At 48.6% G+C, this 25,423-nt stretch overlaps 1 pseudogene; it reads left to right on the plus strand.

Annotated features, from left to right (window-relative positions):
• The first annotated feature begins 4,589 nt into the window (after positions 1-4,589).
• LOC142365511 (myotubularin-related protein 12-like) overlaps positions 4,590-25,423 on the plus strand; it is a 49,637-nt pseudogene continuing 28,803 nt past the window's right edge.

A 25,423-nucleotide genomic window follows, 5' to 3' on the forward strand; every position in this document is an offset into this window, starting at 1 on the left:
TTCTTGCCCTTTTTGAAGATTGGAGTGACATTGGCCTTTCTCCAGTCCTCGGGCACCTCTCCTGTCTTCCAGGACCTCTCAAAGATGATGGAGAGTGGCTCAGCAATGACATCCGCCAGCTCCCTCAGCACTCGTGGGTGCATTCCATCGGGGCCCATGGATTTGTGGACATCCAGATCGCTTAAGCGATCCCTCACACAGTCCTCCTCGACCAAGGGAAAGTCGTCCTCTCTGTAGGCTTCCTCTCTTACCTCCGGGGCCTGGGATTCCTGAGGGCCAGTCTTAGCACTGAAGACTGAAGCAAAGAAGGCATTCATTAGCTCTGCCTTCTCCGCATCCTCCGTCACCAGGACACCCGCCTCATTCAGCAGCGGCCCCACGTTGTCCCTAGCCTTCCTTTTGCTGCTGATGTAGTTGAAGAAGCCCTTCTTGTTGTTTTTGACATCCCTTGCCAGCTTCAATTCCAGGTGAGCCTTGGCCTTCCTCGTCGCATCCCTGCATGCTCTCACTACGTTTCTGTACTCTTCCCAAGTGGCCTGTCCCTCTTTCCACATGCCATGCACCTTTCTCTTCTGCCTGATCTCCGCTAGAAGCTCCTTGTTTAACCATGCAGGTCTCCTTCCTCCTTTGCTAAATTTCTTTCTCAGGGGGATGCATTGCTCCTGTGCATGGAAGAAGTGTTGTTTAAAAAGCGACCAGCACTCATGGACCCCCCTGCCTTCGAGAGCCCTGGCCCACGGGATTCCTCCAAGTAGCTCCTTGAAGAGGCCAAAGTCAGCCCTCCTGAGGTCCAGGGTTTTGATCCTGCTTATCGCCCTGCTTCCTCCACGCAGGATCCTGAACTCGACCATTTCATGGTCACTGCAGCCGAGTCTACCTCCAACCTTCACGTCCTCCACCAGTCCCTCCTTGTTTGTTAACACAAGGTCCAGCAGCGCGCCTTTCCTTGTTGGTTCCTCCACCACTTGCATCAGAAAGTTATCATCGATGCTCTGTAGGAACCTCCTGGATTGCACCTGCCTAGCTGTATGGTCTTCCCAGCTGATGTCAGGGTGGTTGAAGTCCCCCATGAGAACCAGAGCCTGTGACTGTGAGGCTGCTTGCAGCTGCCTGTAGAAGGCTTCATCAACCTCCTCCTCCTGGTCAGGTGGCCTGTAGTATACACCCACCGTAATGTCACCCGTGTGAGCCTGTCCCTTAATTCTAACCCACAAGCTTTCAACTCCTTCTTCACTTGCCCCCAGGCCAAGCTCAATGCATTCCAGTTGCTGCCTCACATATAGAGCAACTCCCCCACCTCTCCTTGTTGGTCTGTCTTTCCTAAAGAGTCTGTAGCCATCTATGACAGCATGCCAGTCATGCGAGTTGTCCCACCACGTTTCTGTGATGGCGACCAAGTCGTAGCCGTCCTGCTGTATAATGGCTTCCAGCTCCTCCTGTTTATTGGCCATACTACGTGCATTGGTGTAAACACACTTGAGCTGGGCTGTCAATCTCACCCCTGGCCTTGGCACTCTAAGCCTAGGCTCATCCCTAGTGAGCTGGGCAATATCCCCTTCCCCCTTCAAACCTAGTTTAAAGCCCTCTCAATGAGCCCCGCCAGCTCGTGGCCAAGAATTCTTTTCCCCCTTTGTGATAGCTGAACTCCACTTGTTGCCAGCAGGCCCGGTGCTGTGTATACCTCCCCATGATCAAAAAAGCCAAAATTTGACCGATGGCACCAGTCCCTGAGCCACCTGTTAACCAGGTGAGTTTTCCTGCCCCTTTCAGTGCTGTCCCCTGCCACTGATGGGATGGAGGAAAACACCACCTGCGCCCCTGATCCCTCAACCAGTCGCCCCAGTGCCCTGAAGTCCCTTTTGATGGCCTTGGCACTTCTTTCTGCTACCTCGTCTCCGCCAACCTGCATTACCAAGAGGGGGTAGTAATCAGAAGGCCGCACCAGACCAGGGAGTTTCTTCGCAACATCCCTAACCCGGGCCCCAGGGAGGCAGCAGACTTCCCTGTGGGATGGGTCCGGTCGGCAGATCGGGCCCTCTGTTCCCCTCAGAAGGGAATCACCTATGACAATGACCCTCCTTTTTTTCTTAGTTGAGGCAGTTGTAATACGTGGGGCTGGACCAAAAAGTTCTGAGCAGGGACTACTAATAAGACAAAGGCATTCTTCCAGTATCACTTTTGTTGCCTGCCTGCTGTCTGTTCATAAGTCTTTGTAATATTTGGATTTATGTTGAAAACTTGGTGTGCCTGCATGTGTGTCTGTGTGTGTGTGTGTGTGGTCGCGACCATAAATGTGCGATTTTATGTGTTTGTTGTCATAGTGTTTGTATTTCTGTGTTCTGATGGATTTATTTGGTTTCTGTGATCTAATGGATTTGTCTGGACTAAGTAACTGCCTTTGCGTCTTCTGGTTTGGTAAGTTTTCCGTGTTCTGCCTTTAGACTATTGTATCTGCATTCTGATTTATTGGGGCTGCGGAAGTATTTGATGCAGCAGGAAACAGATGGGGAATTTCTGGCTGGTTAATGTCACTAATCAAAATGTTATTGCTTATTGTTGTAATGATTATGGCAGTGATTATGTTGGTCCCGTGTATAATACGCATAACACAAAAGGCACTAGAGGTAACTGTGAAGAAAATTTTTGTGATGCAACTAACACAAATTGAGCAAATGCTTTTAAGGTAATGATAAGATAGCTTAGCTTTTATTGAAAAGAAAAAGGGGGAGATGTTGGGGTCGATGTAGCTTGAGAATTAGCACGACTAGGCCGCTTAAGCAAAACAGCATGATTCAACAGGCTTGCTGGAAAAGACAGCTAAGAATAGCCATTGATAGCAAAAACCAAGATGTGTTCAAGGACGTGGAGGCAGTCTGTTGCTATTGACGTTAGTGCATAGTTACCAATTATAAGGGAATGTGGGGCGTGTGAACAGTGTGTGATTTATGTCTGTAGCCTATCCGATATAAGCATAATCGTGTGTACAGATATGGTAAATGTATATAACCACACAAGCGGGGGAATAAAGGATCCGACTGTGCATCTTACCAAGGCGTGTGAGGATCGTTCCTGTCCCTTCATGGATGTTGAGACCCAGCATACCTGTTACACAAGTAAAACTGCACTGTTTAAGTAGCCAGTTGTCACAGTTTCTCACTGCCAAATGCGGCCCTGCTAGTTCATGAGCACGACTGGACTGAAGGTGCAGACCGCTATTAGTGTATCCAGAATCGTGGTAGTTTAATATACATATTAAACGCGACTAGACTGGTAGTGGCAAATTGGACATCACTCAGAATTTAAACCTAGCTGCACCTAGCCTCTCTCTTCGGTGAAGAGCATTAGAAAGCAAGGGGGTTTATTTTCTGCCAAATTAACGTGACAATGGTCCCATTTATATCTCTTATTTTACAACTTGAGACAGTATTTTCACAGTGCAGAATTGTGTTAAGCTTCCCGCATTAAAGGATGTGAGAAGCAGCAGATCATTCCAACTACAGCTCTTCCAGCAAACCTGTTATAGTGGAATGTTGAGGGGTTTTATTTTTCAGTGTTACTTTGTGCTAGCTCTTTCTGCCAGTTTATTCTGTGATCAGCTTGTTACCATGAAGTGCTGCCACAGTTTTCTGCAGTCAGCTTCAATTCTTTCTAGTCTGAATACCAATCAATAAATATTGATAGTTATTCATTCCTTATTCCAGAATTTAAATTTATGTTGAATGAGAGGTTCTAGTGAAGATCATATGTTGAGAAATGCATTGACATAACCAAGATCACAAGTAGTTTAAATGCCAGCCCAAGTTCCTAGCCTTACATTGTTTTGAGACTGGTCATTTCCATGCTTGGATCCAGTTGCTTCCTGGATCAGCCTGTTCTTGGCTCTTGCAGTTAGTAGGAATGCCTTCTCAGCTATTCTAGATGCTAGAACAAAGAATCTGACAACTCCACACTTACAAAATAAACTGTCAGCTTCTATTAGTGACCTAAGTGGTTGTGTGCTGGTTTGTGTGCAAACTTTTGGTGAAAATACAAACTTTATGAAGAGTTAGGTCTGGAAACCAACAGTGTTACGTCTGGGTTTGTGATCTTTAATTCCACTCAGTCTCCCTTGTGTAATGGATAATCTCTGAATAAATTTTGTCTGCATGTTTACAAGATCTCATTGCGGATCCTTCCCTCTGCCTCTTAAAAACAGATTATGGGAGAAATATACCATGTAGTAGATTAGAACATAAGTGTGGTGATGTTGACTCTTTTCAGGATAAAGATCTGGCTCTTAGAAAATGTAATACTTTAGTGTGTGCGATGGCTGATATTGATCCATAAAAAAGTATTGTATTACAAATGTACAAAGATAACAACTGGAAATGCATGACTAATAGCCAAATTAAGATACCTCTTAAAAGTTTGCTCTTGAAGCTAAACAGTTCTTCATTTACAGAAGTCAGGCATGATTTTTGTTGTTTCAAAGGACTAGGCAAGTTTGAGCAGTCTGAAGTTCTAACCCCTTTTAGGGGACACTAATATAAGAAAATTAACTGTAAAAATGCTATGAAAATATACATTTAACTTTTCCTCTACCACAACAGATGAGTCTTGAAAAAGCAATAGAAGTTGCTGAGTGTCTGGAAAGACAGAATACAAATGTTCTCCTTATAGGTAAGAACTTCATGAGATTATCCTATATATTTTTTTTTTAATTTCTTCAGATATAGCTTAAGCTGCAAAACATGGAACATGAAAACTTTCTGAAAGGATATTTTTATGTTCTAGATAAACATAGAATCATAGAATGCTTTGGGTTGGAAGGGACCTTTAGAGGTCATCCAGCCCAACCTCCCTGCAGTGAGCAGGGACATCTTCAACTAGACCAGGTTGCTCAGAGCCCCATCCAACCTGGCCTTGAATGTTTCCAGGGATGTGGCCTCCACTACCTCTCTGGGCAATCTGTTCCAGTGTTTCACCACCCTCATGGTAAAAAATTTCTTCCTTATATCTAGTCTAAATCTACCCTCCCTTAGTTTAAAGCCATTACTCCTTGTCCTATCACAACAGGCCTTCTAAAAAGATTGTCCCCCTCTTTCCTATAGGCCCCCTTCAGGTATTGGAAGGCTGCTATAAGGTCTCCACAGAGCCTTCTCTTCTCCAGGCTGAACAGCCCCAACTATCTCACAGGAGAGGTGCTCCAGCCCTCGGATCATCTTTGTGGCCCTCCTCTGGACCCGCTCCACCACCTCCATGTCCTTCTTGTGCTGGGGGCTCCAGAGCTGGATGCAGGACTCCAGGTGGGGTCTCACCAGAGCAGACTAGAGGGACAGAATCAATTCCCTTGACCTGCTGGCCACGCTTCTCTGTGGGAACATACTATATTAACAAAGGTCATGATGTCCTTGAGAGTTTCTGAACAAGACTAAAATAAGGACTTTATCACTTGCAACAGAGGACTTTGGCAGAACGCCCGGAGCTAACGAAGGAGAAAATCATGCACAGCTAGGCTAGCGCACTGAATGTGGAGAATAGGCGGTGAACAATGTATGTTAAGGAATAAGCATTTGGGCTGGAGCACATCGACAGCTTTGTAAGGGTATAAAAAGCAGCTTTCTGATAAATAAAGGGTCTTCAATTTGGATGTCGGAGCCCGTGTCATCAATCTCCTCACTTCTCTTGATGCAGCCCAGGATACAGTTGGCCTTCTGGACTGCAAGCACATATTGGTGGCTCATGTCTAGCTTTTTATCCACCAGTACCCCCAAGTCCTTTTGGCAGGGCTGCTCTCAATCCCTTCATCCCCCAGTTTGTACTGATATCTAGGGTTGCCCCGACCCAGATGCAGGACCTTGCACTTGGCCTTATTGAACCTCATGAGGTTCACACAGGCCCACTTCTCCAGCTTGTCCAGGTCCCTCTGGATGGCATCCCGTCCTTCTGGTGTGTCAACTGCACCACTCAGCTTGGTGTCATCTGCAAACCTGTTGAGGGTGCACTCGATCTCGCTGTCTATGTCATTGATGAAAATGTTAAACAGCACCGGTCCCAGTATAGACCCCTGAGGGACACCACTTGTCACTGGCATCCATCTGGACATTGAGCCGTTGACCGCTACCCTCTGGCTGCGTCCTTCCAACCAATTCCTTAGCCACTGAACAGTCCACCCATCAAATCCATATCTCCCCTATTTAGAGAGAAGGATGTTGTGAGGGACTGTGTCGAAGGCTTTACAGAAGTCCAGATAAATCACATCCATAGCTCTTCCCTTGTCCACTGATGTAGTCATGCCATCATACAAAGCCACTAGGTTGGTCAGGCAGAACTTGCCCTTGGTGAAGCCATGCTGGCTGTCTCGAATCACCTCCCTGTCCTCCATGTGCCTTAGCAGAGCTTCTAGAAGGATCTGTTCCATGATCTTCCCAGGCACAGAGGTGAGGCTGACAGGTTGGTAGTTCCCAGAGTCCTCCTTCCTACCCTTTTTAAAAATGGGCACAATGTTTCCCTTCCTCCAGTCACCAGGGACTTCGCCTGACTGCCACGACCTTTCAAATATCATGGAGAGTGGCTTGGCAAGGACATCAGCCAATTCCCTCAGGACTCTGGGATGCATCTCGTCAGGTCCCGTCGACTTATGTATGTTCAGGTTCCTCAGGTAGTCCCAAACCTGGTCTTCCCTTACAGTGGGAAGGGCTTTACCCCTCTGGACCCCATCTTGCAGTCCACTGAATACTGTGAAGTCTCTTTACTAAAAGTACATGAAAGAATGTGGGAAACCATATAATTTGAGACAGAACAGCACTGTCTCATGACCCTGAAAGATCAGCGCATCCTGTGCCTCCCTTCTCAGGAGATAAGCTGTTTTCACACATCCAGCTGCAAAAGATCCTGGAAAACAGCAACTGTGAACTGGCATTCCCAAAGCCATGAATCCAAATCTGATTGGCTCTAGTAACTATTGTATTAGTACATAAGGTATTCACTTGAGCAATGAAAGGATTCTGATTGAGCACAAGATTGGGGTCCGTGAAGTCATTCACCACAGATGGCGCCCAATGTGGGTTTTCAAACATGAAGATATTTGGATATAAAGATATTTGGACATGAACATGTTCAGAGTTGGAGATCATTACCGGTGGTGAACCACAGCTGGGACCAAGAGGAGAGACATATGCACGCGTGCGCACACACAAGGGGAGACATCACCCTTCGCTGGAACGATTGAGGTGAGCGGCTGCGAATTTATAAGATGGGACAGTCAGCTACAAAGGAGCAAAAGCTCCATCAAGAGATTTTATCAGTTACAAAGTTGGTTAATTTGTTAGTTTGGATAAGAGACTATTGCTCGTGGTACCCTTCCTCAGGTTCATATGATAGCTCGTTGTGGGCAAAGGTAGGGGAGGAATTGCAGACAAAAAAGGACTTGCGGCTTGAAGTCCCTGACGAAATCATTATTACTTGGAAAACAGTGTATACAACTTTAAATGCTCTAAAACCCACAGAAACTATCTTACAAGTGTCGGCCACCCCTCCTCCATTCTCGCAAAAGCAGGAACAGACCGAGCTGCAGTCTTTTGAAACATTTAGTCCTGCGTACGCTGAAACCCCTAACTCAACACAGGGAATGCAGGGGGTAGATCTGCCAGAATCTGATGATCCTTTTGATCCCGGAGAAACAGACACCGAGGACGGACCTGATTTATACCCGCCGCTAACTCCGGTGAAGGTTACAGCAGCCGCCGTCCCCAGAGCAGATAAAATTTTACAGGCACAATGACAAAAATCAGTATCGCATATGTAACTTATCAAATCCCCCCCTTTTGCTCCTAAACCACTCCCTTCTGCTCCTACACACCCCCTCCTTTGGCTCCTACACAGCTTCTAACGCGTACGGGACCATTGAATGTTGTCGGACAGTCGAACGTATTGTTAGATAAATGTAGGATTGATGCGCTCTGCAAAGGAGATGTTTCTATCCTTCAAGCTATGCCTGTAGTATATAAGTCTAACCAAGCCCCAGAGTATGCTTACTTACCATACGAGGCTATTAAGGAAGTTCAGAAGTCCATACAAGAATATGGTCTCCAGGCTTCGTTTACTATGAACCTCATACAGGCTATAGGAGAATCTTCTGTCATGACCCCTTCTGATTGGTGATCAATACTTAGAATGGTTCTATCATCTGCACAATATACCATCTGGGCATCAGAACATAAGGAACTTGTGATTGTGCAAGTTATGGAGAATATTGCTGCTCGATTAGGTATTGGAGAAAAAGAGTTGCTGGGTCAAGATAATTATGCCACGGGGGGAGCACAAGTGGCGCTACCAAGAGCAGTATTTACGCAAGCCACGGATTTAACTCTCAAGGTCTTGCGAAAGGTGCCAGACCTTGGCTGGCGAGAAGCGTCTTTTGTATCAATTCGACAGGGATCTCAGGAAGCCTATGTTCAGTTTTTAGATGGGTTACAAACTGCTATTATGAGACAAATTGAACAAGAGGAAGCCGCTGAGATCTTGCTATTTCATCTTGCAACCAAAAAAGTACAACAGGGTCCCTGTACAGCAACCGGCGTACCCGACCTGAGATCAAAGCAGGGTGAATTCCAGCCTAAAATCGTGCAGTCCCTCCAACGCAGCACAGCCCGCAGCGCCAGCAGTCACCGCACCAGACGGGTCCACGAACCTGGCACTGCTGGGGCACACGGACCCCGCGCGCCTCCCCTTCCCGCCGAGCAGGCCGGGCTCCCCTTGGCTCGGCAATTGGTGGCGCGGCGCGGACCGGCTCCACCCCCCCCCCGGCCAGCTCCCGCCACACCCGCCCGGCCCAGCCCGACACAGAAGCGGCGCGGCGAGAACCATTTTCCTTACAGTCAAGCCCTTGGTTGGAAAAAGTGTGTACAATTCATTTACTGCAGTAGAATTCCTTGTGGACAAGCAGCTAGCATTAGGTCACCTGGTACCATCTACCAGCCCACAGAACACCCCTGTATCTGTCATTCCAAAAAAGTCTGGTAAATGGAGATTATTACAAGATCTGCAGGCTATAAATGCAGTAATGAGCCCAATGCAGCCACTACAGCTTGGTGTTCGTAACCCAGCTATGATCCCAGAAGACTGGCCTCTTTTTGGTATTGATTTAAAGGACTGTTTTTTTACAATATTTTTGCACCCTGATGATTGTGCTCATTTTGCATTTTCTGTGCCTTCAATTAACAACAGCAAACCTATGCAGCGATACCACTGGGTCGTTCTGCCACAAGGCATGATGAATAGCCCCATGATTTGCCAGGTAGTCATGGATGCAGCATTAAAAGAAGTACGGCAATCCTTCAATCAGATCTACTGATATCACTATATGGACGACATCCTCCTTGCTGCTGAAACACAAAATGTGCTGCTCACTGCTTTCGCTAAATTAGAATCATCATTAAAGATCTACGGGTTACAGAGAGCCCCGGAAAAGGTGCAGACAGAGCAGCCCTGGAAGGATCTAGGATGGAAACTTTTTACTTCACAAGGGTTCCCACAACCATTGTGTATTGTTGATCAGGTCACCACTCGTCATGATCTACAAAAATTATTAGGAACAGTTAATTGGGTACGACCCCTTTTAGGCATCACAACTGAAGAGTTGTCCCCTCTATTTACCTTGTTGAAAGGGGACTCAGATTTGTTATCATCCAGGAGATTGACGCCAGAAGCAAAAACAGTCTTGCAGAAAGTTTTGGATAAAATCGCAACTTCCTTTGCCTTCAGAATCAATGTCAAGTTACCAGTAGATTTGTATATAATTTATGCTTTTTTCCAGCCCTATGCTCTTTTAGGTCAGTGGTGTGTTAACACGCAGGAGTTGAAGGCTCTGGAATGGCTCTTTTTGTCTCATACGGCCATGAAAACATTAACCACAAAGGTAGATATGATAGTGTCCTTAATAGCACAAGGTCGGAATCGCTGTCAGCATTTGACAGGATGTGATCCTGATACTATTTACCTGCTGCTGGCTACAGATGACTTTGTGGTATTAACTAGAGAATTCTTATCGCTGCAAGCCACTCTAACTGATTATTTAAATGAGATACGTTATACCCTCCCACAACATAAGCTGTTACATTCCCTCTCTCAAATTCCATTGCAGTCAAAAAACCAGTGTGTTCTTGTTCCTATTAAAGGAGCACGAACAGTGTTTCTGGATGGATCAGGGAAAACACATAAAGCTGTAGTTGTGTGGAAACAAACAGATTCGTCAGATTGGCAATGATCTGTTTTAATTGTTGAAGGATCCACACAAATTGTTGAACTATCAGCGACCTTGCATGCCTTTGAATGTTTTCGATTGAACCACTCAATGTTGTTGCAGATTCTGCATATGTTGTGGGTATTGTTCAACGCATGGAAGATGCAATGATAAAAGAGATCAATAGCAAGCAACTTTTTTCCTTGCTATTGAAATTAGCTACAATACTTAAAAATTGTGTACATGTATATTTCATAACGCTTGTACAGTCACATATTACTCTACCAGGACCAATAACTGAAGGAAATCCTGTAGCAGATAAATGGACAATGGCAGCAGTACTGCCATGCAGTTTTGAGCAAGCCCGATTATCTCACAACTTCTTTCATCAAAATGCCTCTTCCTTGCATAAACAATTTGCTTTGTCCCAAGGGCAAGCCACAGAATATGTTCGTGCATGCCCTGATTGTCAACGTATTACACCCGTATCATCATATACAGTAGTGAACCCTCATGGTTTACGAACTAGTGAGTTGTGGCAGAGTGATGTTACACATTCTGATCATCAGTTATTTACAACAGCAGCTGACCACCAATTCAGGATGGTCCCTTGTCCTGGGTTTGGCCAGGACAGGGTTAATTTTCACCGGACTCCAGAAAGGGGCACAGCCGGGGGGCTGACCCATCCTGGCCAAACAGAGGAGGGTATTCCAGACCATGTGCCTGTCATGCTGGGTTCCGGTGGGGGGGAGCTGGGCGTCGAGAACTCACTCGCGGCTTGGGAGCACGGGCACCGGTCCGGTTCTGTTTGCTGTTCTGTTAAACTGCCCTTATCCCGACCCACCAGTTTCTGCCTGTTTCTTTCCATTCTCCTCCGCATCCTGGCGAGGAGAGGGGCGGCCGCGTGGCGCTTTGTTGCCAGCCGCAGCCAAACCAGAACAATAAATTGGCGCCAAAGCGTGGGGCGGGGATAATGGCAGGGCTGAGCAGCGGGTGTTAAAACAGCTTGCTTAGATTTTGTTATAATTTGTTGCATGCATTTACTGTGTTAGTTAAATAGTCGCCAGTAAAAAATGTTTCTCTCTTTGATCAGATGGCAGTGGTTTTTGAATCCGTACTTGCACTATGGTTTCCCTGTGGTGCTGTTCATTACCTCGGGGAAAAGGATCAGGAAGATGATTTTGCTGTACTGTATGATATCGACTTATGACATGAAAACATCACTGTGCATGAAATTAGACTTGTATTTGCATGCAGCACTGCGGTCATTTCCATACCTCGGATCCTATGTCTTAGAATTTGTTAATAATCAAACCCAGTTTGTCTTAGAATTTGTTAATAGTCAAACCCAAACTGAAGCACAGGAAGTTCCGTCTGAATATGAGGAAGAATTTCTTCCCTCTAAGGGTGACGGAGCCCTGGAACAAGCTGCCCAGGGAGGTTGTGGAGTCTCCTTCTCTGGAGATATTCAAGACCCGCCTGGACAAGGTCCTCTACAACCTACTGTAGGTGACCTTGCTTCGGCAGGAGGGTTGGACTAGATGACCCACAGAGGTCCCTTCCAACCCCTACCATTCTGTGATTCTGTGATTCTGTAATCTGTGGGGAAAACCGGAGGGGATACCTCCCCCTACTCTTTTGCCCCCCCTCTCTCCTTCAGGCTAGTCCTAAGGGCTTCTGAGAATTTCGAGTACCCGTGGGATGCTCAGGCCATCACTCTCCTATTGTTCTGCCTCCTGAATGGGTTTCAGCTTTTGTTTAGGGTTAAACAAGTCGTTAAGAACATCGTGCAGAGACCTGCCCCGGGGCCGGATAGCTGTGAGTGGCTGGGTGTGTGGGACAGCATGGGCAAGTACCTAGGGCAGTGGACACCCCCGATGTTTTTTAAACTCACCCCTGAGCAAGTACAGAATCCGGAAAAACTAGTAAAATATCTGCAAAAAGTGTGCTGCCACCCTGGGAACTCCAGAGAGACACAGATCACAGCAATGTGCTGGGGTCTGGCCCACGCCTACCGAGCCATGTTCAACACTGTTCAGTGCCCTAAAGGGGAAAGGGGGGGAAACGAAGCGGCAGGCACTGCGACTGGCGCTGCCCCCCCAGCCAGGTTTGCAGCCCCTCCAGCTCAGCAGGCAGTCACAGCCCACCCGACCAGCACCACGACTGCCGCTGCCACAGCTGCAGGGTCTGCCACGGTTTCCCCAGCGGGCACGGCAGCTGCTCCAGCTCCAGTACCAGCTGCAGGCATTGCGGCTGAGCCCAATGACCAACCTGTGCTGGTAGCAGTTGCCCCTGTAAAACTAAAGAAAGACGAAAAGAGAGCAGATCACTCCGGGAGGGATGACAATGAGCCAGGATCATCCAAGGAGATAGAGACAGAGATCATCACCCAGTCCCTGTCCCTGAGCGAGCTGCGAGACAGGCGGAAAGATTTCAGCCGCCACCCTGGCGAGCACATTGTCACCTGGCTTATGAGGTGCTGGGATAACAAGGCCAGCAGCTTGGAATTAGAGGGCAGGGAAGCCAAGCAGCTGGGATCCCTGGCCAGGGAAGGGGGCACTGACAAGGCCATTGGGAAAAAGGAACAAGTCCTCAGCCTCTGGAGGAGGCTTCTGTCAGGTGTGAGGGAGAGGTACCCCTTCAGTGAGGATGTTGTATACTATCCTGGCAAGTGGACCAATATGGAAAGGGGTATTCAGTACTTGAGGGAATTAGCTGTGCGGGAGCTGGTTTACTATGACACAGACAATGACCACTTCCCCACAGACCCAGACGAAATCCAGTGCACACCATCTATATGGACGAAGTTGTGCGGAGTGCACCATCCTCATATGCCAACTCACTGGCAATAGTAGACCGGAAAGGTAAAGAGGCACCAACAGTGGATGAGGTGGCTGTCAGACTCCGGCAATATGAGGAAAGTCTCTCTTCCTCCCTTGTCTCAGCCATGGAGAAACTGGTCAAGCGACTAGAAAAGAATATGTCCTACTCCCCACCTGTACGGGCCATCATCTCAGCTATTAGGGGCAAGTGTTTCTCTGCTCAGGAGAGGGAATATAGAGGCTATACACCTCGGGGCACCCTGTGGTTTTACCTGTGTGACCACGGAGAGGACATGAGGAAGTGGGATGGAAAACCTACCTCAAGTCTAGAGTCACGAGTGCGTGAGTTGCGAGGTAAAACAATCACAAAAGGGGATTCTGTTAGGAAAAATGCCACTCCAGTTTCCAGCAGCCAGCTCTCCAGACCAGGTAGACAGGTTGATCTTCATTCCGATCCTCTGGAAGGGACCTCCAAGTCATTCTTACAGCAAGTGAGCAGCAAATTCTCTGACCAGGATTAGAGGGGCCCTGCCTCCAGCCAGGTGGAGGAAAGGGACAACCGTGTTTATTGGACGGTGTGGATTCGGTGCCCTGGCATGTCAGATCCACAAGAGTATAAAGCTCTAGTGGACACTGGTGCACAGTGTACCTTAATGCCATCAGATTTCCAAGGGTCAGAGTCCATTTGTATTTCGGGAGTGACAGGGGGGTCCCAAGAGCTGAGTGTACTGGAGGCTGAAGTGAGCCTCACTGGGCAGGACTGGCAGAAGCACCCCATTGTAACTGGCCCCGAAGCTCCGTGCATCCTTGGGATAGACTATCTTAGGAGAGGGTATTTCAAGGACCCAAGGGGGTATCGGTGGGCTTTTGGCATAGCTGCTTTGGAGACGGAAGAAATTAAACAGCTGTCCATTTTGCCTGGTCTCTCGGAGGATCCTTCCGTTGTGGGGTTGCTGAGGGTTGAAGAACAACAGGTACCCATCGCGACCACAACGGTGCACCGGCGACAGTATCGCACTAACCGAGACTCCCTTCTCCCCATTCATCAGCTGATCCGCCAGCTGGAGAGTCAAGGAGTGATCAGCAAAACTCGCTCACCCTTTAATAGTCCCATATAGCCAGTGAGAAAGTCTACTGGAGAGTGGAGACTGACAATAGACTACCGTGGCCTGAATGAAGTCACACCACCGCTGAGTGCTGCCGTGCCAGACATGCTAAAACTTCAATATCAGCTGGAGTCAAAGGCAGCCAAGTGGTATGCTACATTTGACATCGTTAATGCATTCTTCTCCATCCCTTTGGCAGCAGAGTGCAGGCCACAGTTTGCTTTCACTTGGAGGGGCATCCAGTACACCTGGAATCGACTGCCCCAGGGGTGGAAACACAGTCCCACCATTTGCCATGGACTAATCCAGACTGCACTGGAAAAGGGTGAAGCTCCAGAACATCTGTAGTACATCGATGACATCATTGTATGGGGTGACACAGCGGAGGAAGTTTTTGAGAAAGGGGAGAAAATAGTTCAGATCCTTCTGAAAGCCGGTTTCGCCACTAAGTGAAGTAAAGTCAAGGGACCTGCGCAAGAGATTCCAGTTTTTGGGGATAAAATGGCAGGATGGGCGCCATCAAATCCCAATGGATGTCATCAACAAAATAGCAGCTATGTCTCCACCAACCAGCAAAAAGGAAGCACAGGCCTTCCTGGGTGTTGTGGGTTTTTGGAGGATGCACATCCCAAATTACAGCCAGATTGTAAGTCCTCTCTATCAAGTGACCCGGAAGAAGAATGATTTTGAATGGGGCCCTGAGCAACGACAGGCATTTGAACAAATTAAACGGGAGATAGTTCATGCCGTAGCCCTTGGTCCAGTCCGGTCAGGGCAAGATGTTAAAAACGTGCTCTACAACGCAGCCGGGGAGAATGGCCGAACCTGGAGTCTCTGGCAGAAAGCACCAGGGGAGATTCGAGGTCGACCCCTGGGGTTTTGGAGCTGGGGATACAAAGGATCCGAGGCCCGCTATACTCCCACTGAAAAAGAGATTCTGGCAGCATATGAAGGCGTTCGAGCTGCTTCAGAAGCGGTTGACACTGAAGCACAGCTCCTCCTAGCACCACGATTGCCAGTCCTGGGCTGGATGTTCAAAGAGAGGGTCCCCTCTACGCATCATGCCACCGATGCTACATGGAGGAAGTGGGTCGTCCTCATCACACAGCAGGCCCGAATGGGAATCCCCAGTCGCCCAGGAATTCTGGAGATAATCATGGACTGGCCAGAAGGCAAAGATTTTGGAGCATCACCAGAGGAGGAGGTGACACGTGCTGAAGAGGCCCCACTGTATAACAAGCTGCCAGAAGATGAGAAGCAATATGCCCTGTTCACGGATGGGTCCTGTCGCACTGTGGGGAAGCAGCGGATGTGGAAGGCTGCTGTATGGAGCCCTACACGACAAGTCGCAGAAACTGCAGAGGGAGAAGGTGAGTCCAGCCAGTTTGCAGAGGTGAAAGCCATCCAGCTGGCTTTAGACACTGCCATTTGAGAGAAGTGGCCAGTGCTCTATCTTGACACTGACTCCTGGATGGTGGCCAATGCCTTGTGGGGGTGGCTGCAGCAATGGAAGAAGAACAACTGGCAGAGCAGAGGCAAACCTATCTGGGCTGCCCCATTGTGGCAAGATATTGCTGCCCGGCTCGAGCAGTTGGTTGTAAAAGTGCATCACGTGGACACCCACGTCCCTAAGAGTCGGGCCACTGAGGAACATCAAAACAACCACCAGGTGGATCAGGCTGCCAAGATTGAAGTGGCTCAGGTGGATCTGGACTGGCAACATGAAAGGTAACTATTCATAGCTTAGTGGGCCCATGACACCTCGGGCCACCAAGGAAGAGACGCGACATACGGATGGGCTCGTGACCGAAGGGTGGACTTGACCATGGACACCATCGCACAGGTTATCCATGACTGTGAAACATGCGCTGTGTTATAGATGCTCGCCTCCCGTGACGAATCCAAATTGAGGAGCCAATTGTTAATTAATCAAGTGTCAATTTATTAGCAATAGAATTTATTTAAGCAAGCGATGAAGCAGGCAAAAGAGCGCTGGGTGGCCAGGGAGTATCTAGCTCCGCCAACGGTCCGCACCCCACCTCCCCCAGAGTCCCTTTTTATAGTTCAGTAGTTCCGGTTCCATGTAGCACATCCTGGTCTCCTTCTGTGGCTGCGCATGCTGTTGCTAGGGGGTCACTCTGGTCCCTCTGGTGGTCGTGAGGATGAAGGCCGTAGTCTTCCTCCGCATTGTGGATCAGTTCCTTTCCTTATTTGGTCATGTTGACCCAGTACATAGAAATCCCCGCTTTATTCTTTCGACAATGATTAAGGAAGTGGTTATGCAAGGGTTGCACATTAACAATACAGCAAATACCAAGGTAAGAGGGAAGGGGGGGGCCTCCTTCACCTTCCAACCGGTTTGAGAACAAATCTTATATGCTTTGGTTTATTACAACTTCCCCCTCTTTTAATTTGTACTAATTTGTTCTTCAAACCATGCAACTGTCTCTCGTGCTAAAGAGAGAATTAAGGTTTCTTCCTTGCTGGTTTCATCTCCCTCCAGGTGCTCGTATTGTCTTTTTAACAGCATCAAAAGGTCCGCTTCTAATCTGCCTTTTATTAACCCAATTACTTTATTCAGGATACAGGGCCCAAAGGTTAAAACAAGTATTAACAATATCAAGGGTCCAGCAATGGTTGACAATAGGGTAGTTAACCAGGGAGAATGATTAAATCACGATTCGTACCATCCTTGCTGAGTCTCTCTTTCCCTTTTGTGTTTTTCGAGACCCTCTCTTAGTTTAGCCATGGTATCTCGCACGACTCCAGTGTGATCAGCATAAAAGCAACACTCTTCTCCTAATGCAGCACAGAGCCCTCCCTCTGCTGTAAGAAAAGAATATCCATGCCCCTTCTGTTTTGCAGCACAACTTCTGATAGTGAGGTCAGGGACTTTTCTAATGCCGTAATTGACTTTTCTATTCGTTTCAAGTCTTCATCCACAGTGGCTCTTAAGGAGCTAAAACCTTACTGTTGTTGTATGAGATTCCTGTCCTGGCCCCTACCGCCCCAATACCCAATAAGGTGGCTATTGTGATAGCAGTGATGGGTTCCCTTTTTGTAATGCGGGGTTTTTCCACATCCCAATGGTCTAGAAGCATTAAACACAACCAGAGATACACATGGAGTAAGGCCCGTTTCGGAACAGATCCATTGAGCTCCTTCAGAGGGAATAACCCGTTTTTCATTGTTTTTTCCCCACTGTGGACAAGACAGAACTACAGAGCTTCCGTTTTTGTCCCCACACTTTGCCTATACAGACTCCAGATCCAGAAACATATTGCATGGTTATTCCCTTTTTCCTATCTCTCCAATAACACTGGGGTGGTGCGGTTCGGGTGTCTAAGTTTTATGTAGTATTTACCCCTATTGCCTCACAGAAAGGGGGTTTCACATCATAACACAACCAACAGTGTGTAGTTAGATTTGGGTTGGTTTGGTTCAAGGCGTCATAGGTAGCTTGCATTACTTTCCACAGGGGGAGTTCTCCCGTTCTATCGAGGGAGGGTGTTACAGTATTTCTGGTGGTTTCCATGGGGCTAGTAGCTACCTCTGGTCCACTAATAATTAGATTGGGGCCAAAATCATAGGTTGGATGCCTACACCCTTTTGGAGCCCATTCATCCACTAAGTTCTTACCTTGATTGGCACTTCCCATTCAGTAGCTATGGTTTCACATCCCCAATACGCACAGTAAAAGTGTCCTGGGAGATTACAGTAACCTCTCCCTGGGTTGGAATTTGGACACCAATAAGTACCTTTTAAATTGTTTACTCCCCAGCACTGTTCTCCTACAGCAGGCCTTAATAAGTCATAATTAGTGACACTAAATGTGGGAGCTCCAGGGGTGATACTGGTACGGATAACCTTTGAGTCTTCCATACGGGTTAAAGTCCACTGAAAAGGTTGATGACTAGCACTAGCCCCTGATCTTACAACCATAAACTCACATTCAAAGAATAGCAATATTACCCAAATACAGACTGCTGGTGGGGGCCTTGGGGGAGTCCAAATCTGGAAGGAGGCCAATTCCCTTGTACCTGCGGCTTGAGGCGCCGTATAGTGGTTTAGACTCCTTCCCTCTCTGTCCCTTATAGGGTCACCCTGTGAGGGACTGGTTCCGCATCCCACCTTACATGCGTCTGCCTCCTTCGCCTACTCCAGTGCCTGGAGCAGCGAGGTTAGTCATCTTCTCGGCAGCAGCCGCAGTCTTCAGGAATGGGTTTTCTGGACCTCCTAGGACCTGAACAGGTCCACACGCTTTTGTCAGCAGGGCCCTAAGGGCAATAAACGAAATCCGGGAAAATGGAGTTCTAGGGTTGTTAGATTCACCGCTGCCCTCTTCAGGTTCCTCTCGAACAGGAGGTGTGATAACAATTTCTCAGTGAATGCTCCCACCCTTGATCTTACCTCAGTTAGTCCCTTCTCCCCTGTGGTTGTTGCCACTAGCAGTCTCCTTTAAATAATCTTAATACTCCGCTTGGCTTGCTTCCATGCGAACCTGGCAGTACACTGGTTTATTGTTTTATTCCAATCTGTCTCATATATCTCCCAGGTTTCGGGTATCAACAATTCCCGACCATGAATCAATCCGTATATCTCTATTTCTGTTCGCTGGATTCTAGTAGGTATAGGGTGTTTTCTCCATTTCATACAATAAAAGTGTCGTTTACGTGAGACAATACCATTTTCTGTTACATTTTACGCATTTACAAACTACCCAACCCGAATGTCTAGAAGTGGGGTGTTTTATACAAGGTATCCCCCAAATGTTTCTATTTTGAGCGTTTCAGGTATTTCTGTTTCTACTTCACAACATAGAGGGAGGACTTAAGATGTTCCTATTAACTTATACAGTCCAGCCCCTCCTGTTTGATCAGGTATTTTCCTTTACTCCAGGGTGCAAAGTGTACTTTCCGTAAAGTACCTTCGGGGGGGGGGGGGCGGTATTTGAAACCACTAGTGTAGATTGTCTCTCACTTCCCTTCTAGGATGGTTCATTCGCTGGTGCCAGTCTTCTTCATCCTTATCCGAAGGTCTCTTGGTTCAGATATTACAATCCATTTGGTGGGAGTGGATTTCACCGGTCCTTTGACTCGAAATGCATAAGTTCAACCCCGCTCAGCCATACGAATAGCCGTATCTGTGGTGATAAGAACAACAAAAGGCCCTTCCCAACGAGGGGTTAATGAGGATTCTCTCCATGTTTTTATCAATAATTGATCTCCCGGCTGAATTTTATGTATAGATATATTTAAGGGAGGTCATTGTACCACCAGCCCTTTCTTTCTCAATTACAGAATCACAGAATCACAGAATAGTAGGGGTTGGAAGGGACCTCTGTGGGTCATCTAGTCCAACCCTCCTGCCAAAGCAGGGTCACGTACAGCAAGCTGCACAGGACCTTGTCCAGGCGGGTCTTGAATATCTCCAGAGAAGGAGACTCCACAACCTCCCTGGGCAGCCTGTTCCAGGGCTCCGTCACCCTCAGAGGGAAGAAGTTGTTCCTCATGTTCAGACGGAACTTCCTATGCTTCAGTTTGTGCCCATTGACCCTTGTCCTGTCACTGGGCACCACTGAAAAGAGCTTGGCCCCATCCTCCTGACACCCACCCTTCAGATATTTGTAGGCATTTATAAGGTCCCCTCGCAGCCTTCTCTTCTTCAGGCTGAACAAGCCCAGCTCCCTCAACCTCTCCTCGTAGGGGAGATGTTCCAGTCCCCTCATCATCCTCGTAGCCCTCCGCTGGACTCTCTCCAGTAGCTCTTCATCTTTCTTGAACTGGGGAGCCCAGAACTGGACAGAGTACTCCAGATGGGGCCTCACTAGGGCAGTGTAGAGGGGAAGGAGAACCTCCCTCGTCCTGCTGGCCACACTCTTCTTGATGCACCCCAGGATCCCATTGGCTTTCTTGGAAGCCAGGGCACACTGCTGGCTCATGGATAACCTGTCCTCCACCAGGACGCCCAGGTCCCTCTCCGCAGACCTGCTCTCCAGCAGGTCCACCCCAAGCCTGTACTGATGCATGAGGTTGTTCCTCCCCAGGTGCAGGACCCTGCATTTGCCTTTGTTGAACCTCATCAGGTTCCTCTCTGCCCAACTTTCCAGCCTATCCAGGTCACGCTGAATGGCAGCACAGCCTTCTGGTGTATCCACCACACCTCCCAGTTTGGTGTCATCAGCAAACTTGCTGAGGGTACATTCTAACTCTTCATCCAGGTCGTTGATGAAGAAGTTAAACAAGGCTGGGCCCAGTACTGACTCCTGGGGGACACCACTTGTCACCAGCCTCCAACTAGACTCAGCGCCGCTGATGACAACCCTCTGAGCTCTGCCATTCAGCCAGTTCTCTATCCACTTCACCGACCACTCATCCAGCCCACACTTCCTCAGCTTCCCTAGGAGGATATCATGGGAGACTGTGTCGAAACCCTTGCTGAAGTCAAGGTAGACAACATCCACGGCTCTCCCTTCATCTACCCAGCCAGTCATGTCATCGTAGAAAGCTATCAGATTGGTCAGGCATGATTTCTCCTTGGTGAATCCATGCTGACTACTCCTGATAACCTTCTTTTCTTTCACTTGCTTGATGATGGCCTCCAGGATAAGCTGCTCCATCACCTTTCCTGGGATGGAGGTGAGGCTGACCGGCCTGTAGTTCCCTGGGTCCTCCTTCTTGCCCTTTTTGAAGATTGGCGTGACATTGGCCTTTCTCCAGTCCTCGGGCACCTCTCCTGTCCTCCAGGACCTCTCAAAGATGATGGAGAGTGGCTCAGCAATGACATCCGCCAGCTCCCTCAGCACTCGTGGGTGCATTCCATCGGGGCCCATGGATTTGTGGACGTCCAGATCGCTTAAGCGATCCCTCACACAGTCCTCCTCGACCAAGGGAAAGTCGTCCTCTTTGTAGGCTTCTTCTCTTACCTCCGGGGCCTGGGATTCCTGAGGGCCAGTCTTAGCACTGAAGACTGAAGCAAAGAAGGCATTCAGTAGCTCTGCCTTCTCTGCATCCTCCATCACCAGGACACCCGCCTCATTCAGCAGCGGCCCCACGTTGTCCCTAGCCTTCCTTTTGCTGCTGATGTAGTTGAAGAAGCCCTTCTTGTTGTTTTTGACATCCCTTGCCAGCTTCAATTCCAGGTGGGCTTTGGCCTTCCTCGTCGCATCCCTGCATGCTCTCACCACATTTCTGTACTCTTCCCAAATGGCCTGCCCCTCTTTCCACATTCCATGGACCTTTCTCTTCCACCTGATCTCCGCTAGAAGCTCCTTGTTTAACCTACCTCCTTTGCTCGATTTCTTTCTCAGGGGGATGCATTGCTCCTGTGCATGGAAGAAGTGTTGTTTAAAGAGCGACCAGCACTCATGGACCCCCCTGCCTTCGAGAGCCCTGGCCCACGGGATTCCTCCCAGTAGCTCCTTGAAGAGGGCAAAGTCAGCCCTCCTGAGGTCCAGGGTTTTGATCCTGCTTATCGCCCTGCTTCCTCCACGCAGGATCCTGAACTCCACCATTTCATGGTCACTGCAGCCGAGTCTACCTCCAACCATCACATCCTCCACCAGTCCCTCCTTGTTTGTTAATACAAGGTCCAGCAGCGCGCCTTTCCTTGTTGGTTCCTCCACCACTTGCATCAGAAAGTTATCATCGATGCTCTGTAGGAACCTCCTGGATTGCGCCTGCCTAGCTGTGTGGTCTTCCCAGCTGATGTCAGGGTGGTTGAAGTCCCCCATGAGAACCAGGGCCTGTGACTGTGAGGCTGCTTGCAGCTGCCTGTAGAAGGCCTCATAAACCTCCTCCTCCTGGTCAGGTGGCCTGTAGTACACACCCACCGTAATGTCACCCTTATGAGCCTGTCCCTTAATTCTAACCCACAAGCTTTCAACTTGTTCCTCATTTGCCCCCAGGCCAAGCTCAAGGCATTCTACTTGCTCCCTCCCATATAGAACAACTCCCCCACCTCTCCTTGTTGGTCTGTCTTTCCTAAAGAGTCTGTAGCCATCCATGACAGCATGCCAGTCATGCGAGTTGTCCCACCACGTTTCTGTGATGGCGACCAAGTCGTAGCCGTCCTGCTGTATAATGGCTTCCAGCTCCTCCTGTTTATTGCCCATGCTACGTGCATTGGTGTAAACACACTTGAGCTGGGCTGTCAATCTCACCCCTGGCCTTGGCACTCCAAGCCTAGGCTCATCCCTAGTGAGCTGGGCAATATCCCCTTCCCCCTTCGAACCTAGTTTAAAGCCCTCTCAATGAGCCCCGCCAGCTCGTGGCCAAGAATTCTTTTCCCCCATTTGAGATAGCTGAGTTCCACCTGTCACCAGCAGGCCCGGTGCTGTGTACACCTCCCCGTGATCAAAGAAGCCAAAATTGGACCGATGGCACCAGTCCCTGAGCCACCTGTTAACCAGGTGAGTTTTCCTGCCCCTTTCAGTGCTGTTCCCTGCCACTGATGGGATGGAGGAAAACACCACCTGCGCCCCTGATCCCTCAACCAGTCGCCCCAGTGCCCTGAAGTCCCTTTTGATGGCCTTGGGACTTCTCTCTGCTATCTCGTCCCCGCCAACCTGCATTACCAAGAGGGGGTAGTAATCAGAAGGCCGCACCAGACCAGGGAGTTCCTTAGCAACATCCCTAACCCGGGCCCCAGGGAGGCAGCAGACTTCCCTGTGGGATGGGTCCGGTCGGCAGATCGGGCCCTCTGTTCCCCTCAGAAGGGAATCACCTATGACAATGACCCTCCTTTTTTTCTTAGTTGAGGCAGTTGTAATACGTGGGGCTGTCTGACTCGCTCTAGGCAACCCCCTGGACGGAGCCTCACCTTCACCCACATCCTCTGTGGCCGGTCCCTCACATTCCAGAGCCCCATATATGTTGCTTAAGGGCAACTGGGCAGGTGAGGGAGGCCGGGGGGAGATTCGCTTGCCACCCCGAGCAGGGACCCGTTTCCATTTCCCCCCATCTCTTAGGCCCCCTCTTTCTGCTCGGTGGCAAGAGGGTAGGGGGTTCTCTGCTTTCTGTGGAGCCGCTTCCTGCTGCCTCGGCCTCAGGGAGGGCAGGGTGCGGCTCCACCAGTCAATCTCCCTCTCACACTCCCGGATGCTCCTCAGCTTCTCCACTTCCTCCTTCAGCTCTGCCACCAGGCTGAGCAGGTCATTCACCTACTTGCACCGAACACAGCAGTTGTCTCTGCTGTCCTCCGGTACGAGCGCCAGGCTCAGGCACTCCCTGCAGCCAGAGACCTGGACACCCGCGTTCTTGCGTGGGGCCTCCGTCTGGGTCCCCACACTCCTTCGAGCAACAGCTTTACCACGGGTGGTATCCATGGCTAGAATATCTCCTGGAAGAGCGATGCCCACTACTTGAGTTGCCAGAAGGGGCGGCTGTACCCTGCCAGTCGCCTTCCCCGCTCGCCCTGCCTGCGCCAACTGCCGCGCAAACTGCTGCGCCGCTCCCGGGCTGCTGCGCCGTCTCTGTTTGCCGGCTCTGTTCGCCCGCGCTCCCTGGGGGCTGCTCTTATCCGTGAGGGTGTTTGGCCGCTGTCACACTCGACTCCGCCCCCGCTGAGTCAGAGCTGCTGCTCGTTGGCACCTCCCGCTTTCCCGCTCGGAGGGGGGGGGGGGGGGGGGGGGGGAGGGGCTGGGGTCTCCTCTCTCTCTCTTGGCGCTTTTTGCCGCTTCGCCGCTGCGGTTTTGCCACCGGAGATGTTTGTCTTCCTTTTATTAATTCAATTATATATTCCCTTAGAAGGGTATTTTCTACCTTTGGATCCTCTATTGGGTTTCCAAAATCATATGGCATTTCATACATCATCTCAAATGATGAGATCCCTGTGTCAGTGCGTGGCTGGGTTCGGATATATAGTAAAGCTAATGGTAAACACTTTACCCAATTCATTTTGGTTTTAATCATTAATTTAGTTAAATGCCTTTTTTTTATTTCTCCATTCATTCGTTCGATTTCACCAGAGCTTTGTGGATGCCAAGGGGTATGATATTCCTACTTAGTTCTAAAAAGCTCCAGATCCGCTAGGGTAAATCCCCCAGGTCCCCGTCAATCCTCCTTGACGTGGGCCTGTATTTTTTTCCTCCTGCTCTGCCTTTCTGGACACCCTTTTTTTTTTAATGTCCCCTCTGCCTACAACACGCACATTGGTTGGTTTCTTTTGAAAGGCCTCTCAGGTCCTTCACTTCTGAATCTTTCACTGTTTTGTAACACCACTACTAACATCTGCTTCTTTTAATCTCTTGTAACGCTGCTAACAACATCTGCTTTTTTTTTTTTTTTCCTCCTCCCTGTTACTAAACACTCTCCAAGCCTCATCTAGTAAACTTTCCAAATTCCTGCCGCTCTCAGTTTCTGCATTACTTGCTGACTGCCCAATGAATAATGTTCTGGCAGGTCAGATACATGATCCCTCCAGGATCTTTCATTTTATCCAACTTAGTACATCTCTGCCTTATACTACACGCTGAGCAACATCCTTTCAACTTTCTTGTTCTTCTTTCTTATTTTATGCAAAATACAGCCCAAAGGGCTTTAACCAAACTTTTATACTTTAAGCACTGAGACAACATAACATCAATTGCAACAAAGTATTATAATTCAGGGTTCCATTAGGGGGCTATTTTCCTCATCATCTAATTTATACCAAAGCTATCACTGATTACAATACTTTATTAAGGTCTTCTTTTGTTCACACTCCTGCCTGGTGGTCCTCCTATATCTTTCCAGTGAACCAAAATACAGCCCAAAAGGCTCTTTTCCACTGTCTCTCCACTTTGTTTACTTCTTCTAATTAAACCAACAGCACTAATAACTTATCCAAGGCAGAAGGTGCAGAAGTGTACTCACCCCACAGCAAATACACCTAAATTCAAGACAATTATTGACCTAAAACCCCTGTCTTCCGTTTGACAAAAATAATGTACTTCTAACACTTTGAACACTGAGTGTGAACAAATAGGCAACAGCAGTGACAAAGTGGCCAGGAGCTAGTACGAGCTTCACATTGAGGGACCACAGTGCTACTGTCCTATGTCCCTACCCATGTAACAAGAACTCTGTAGCTATACTTTTATTGTCCGAATTTCACTGATTTTTAATATTTCCTAAATTTCCTCAAATCGCTTGCTTAAGTCTGCCTGAGCGATCAACCCTGTCCCAATCAGACTAATTTCCACATTATGCACACTGACAATCATTTCTAAATAACACCCAAACGTTTTTCTCACAAACAAAACACACACAAAAAAAACCCCAACGAGTTACATG

This window comes from Opisthocomus hoazin, chromosome W (genome assembly GCF_030867145.1).
Source record: "Opisthocomus hoazin isolate bOpiHoa1 chromosome W, bOpiHoa1.hap1, whole genome shotgun sequence".
In the NCBI taxonomy this organism is placed as follows: domain Eukaryota; kingdom Metazoa; phylum Chordata; class Aves; order Opisthocomiformes; family Opisthocomidae; genus Opisthocomus; species Opisthocomus hoazin.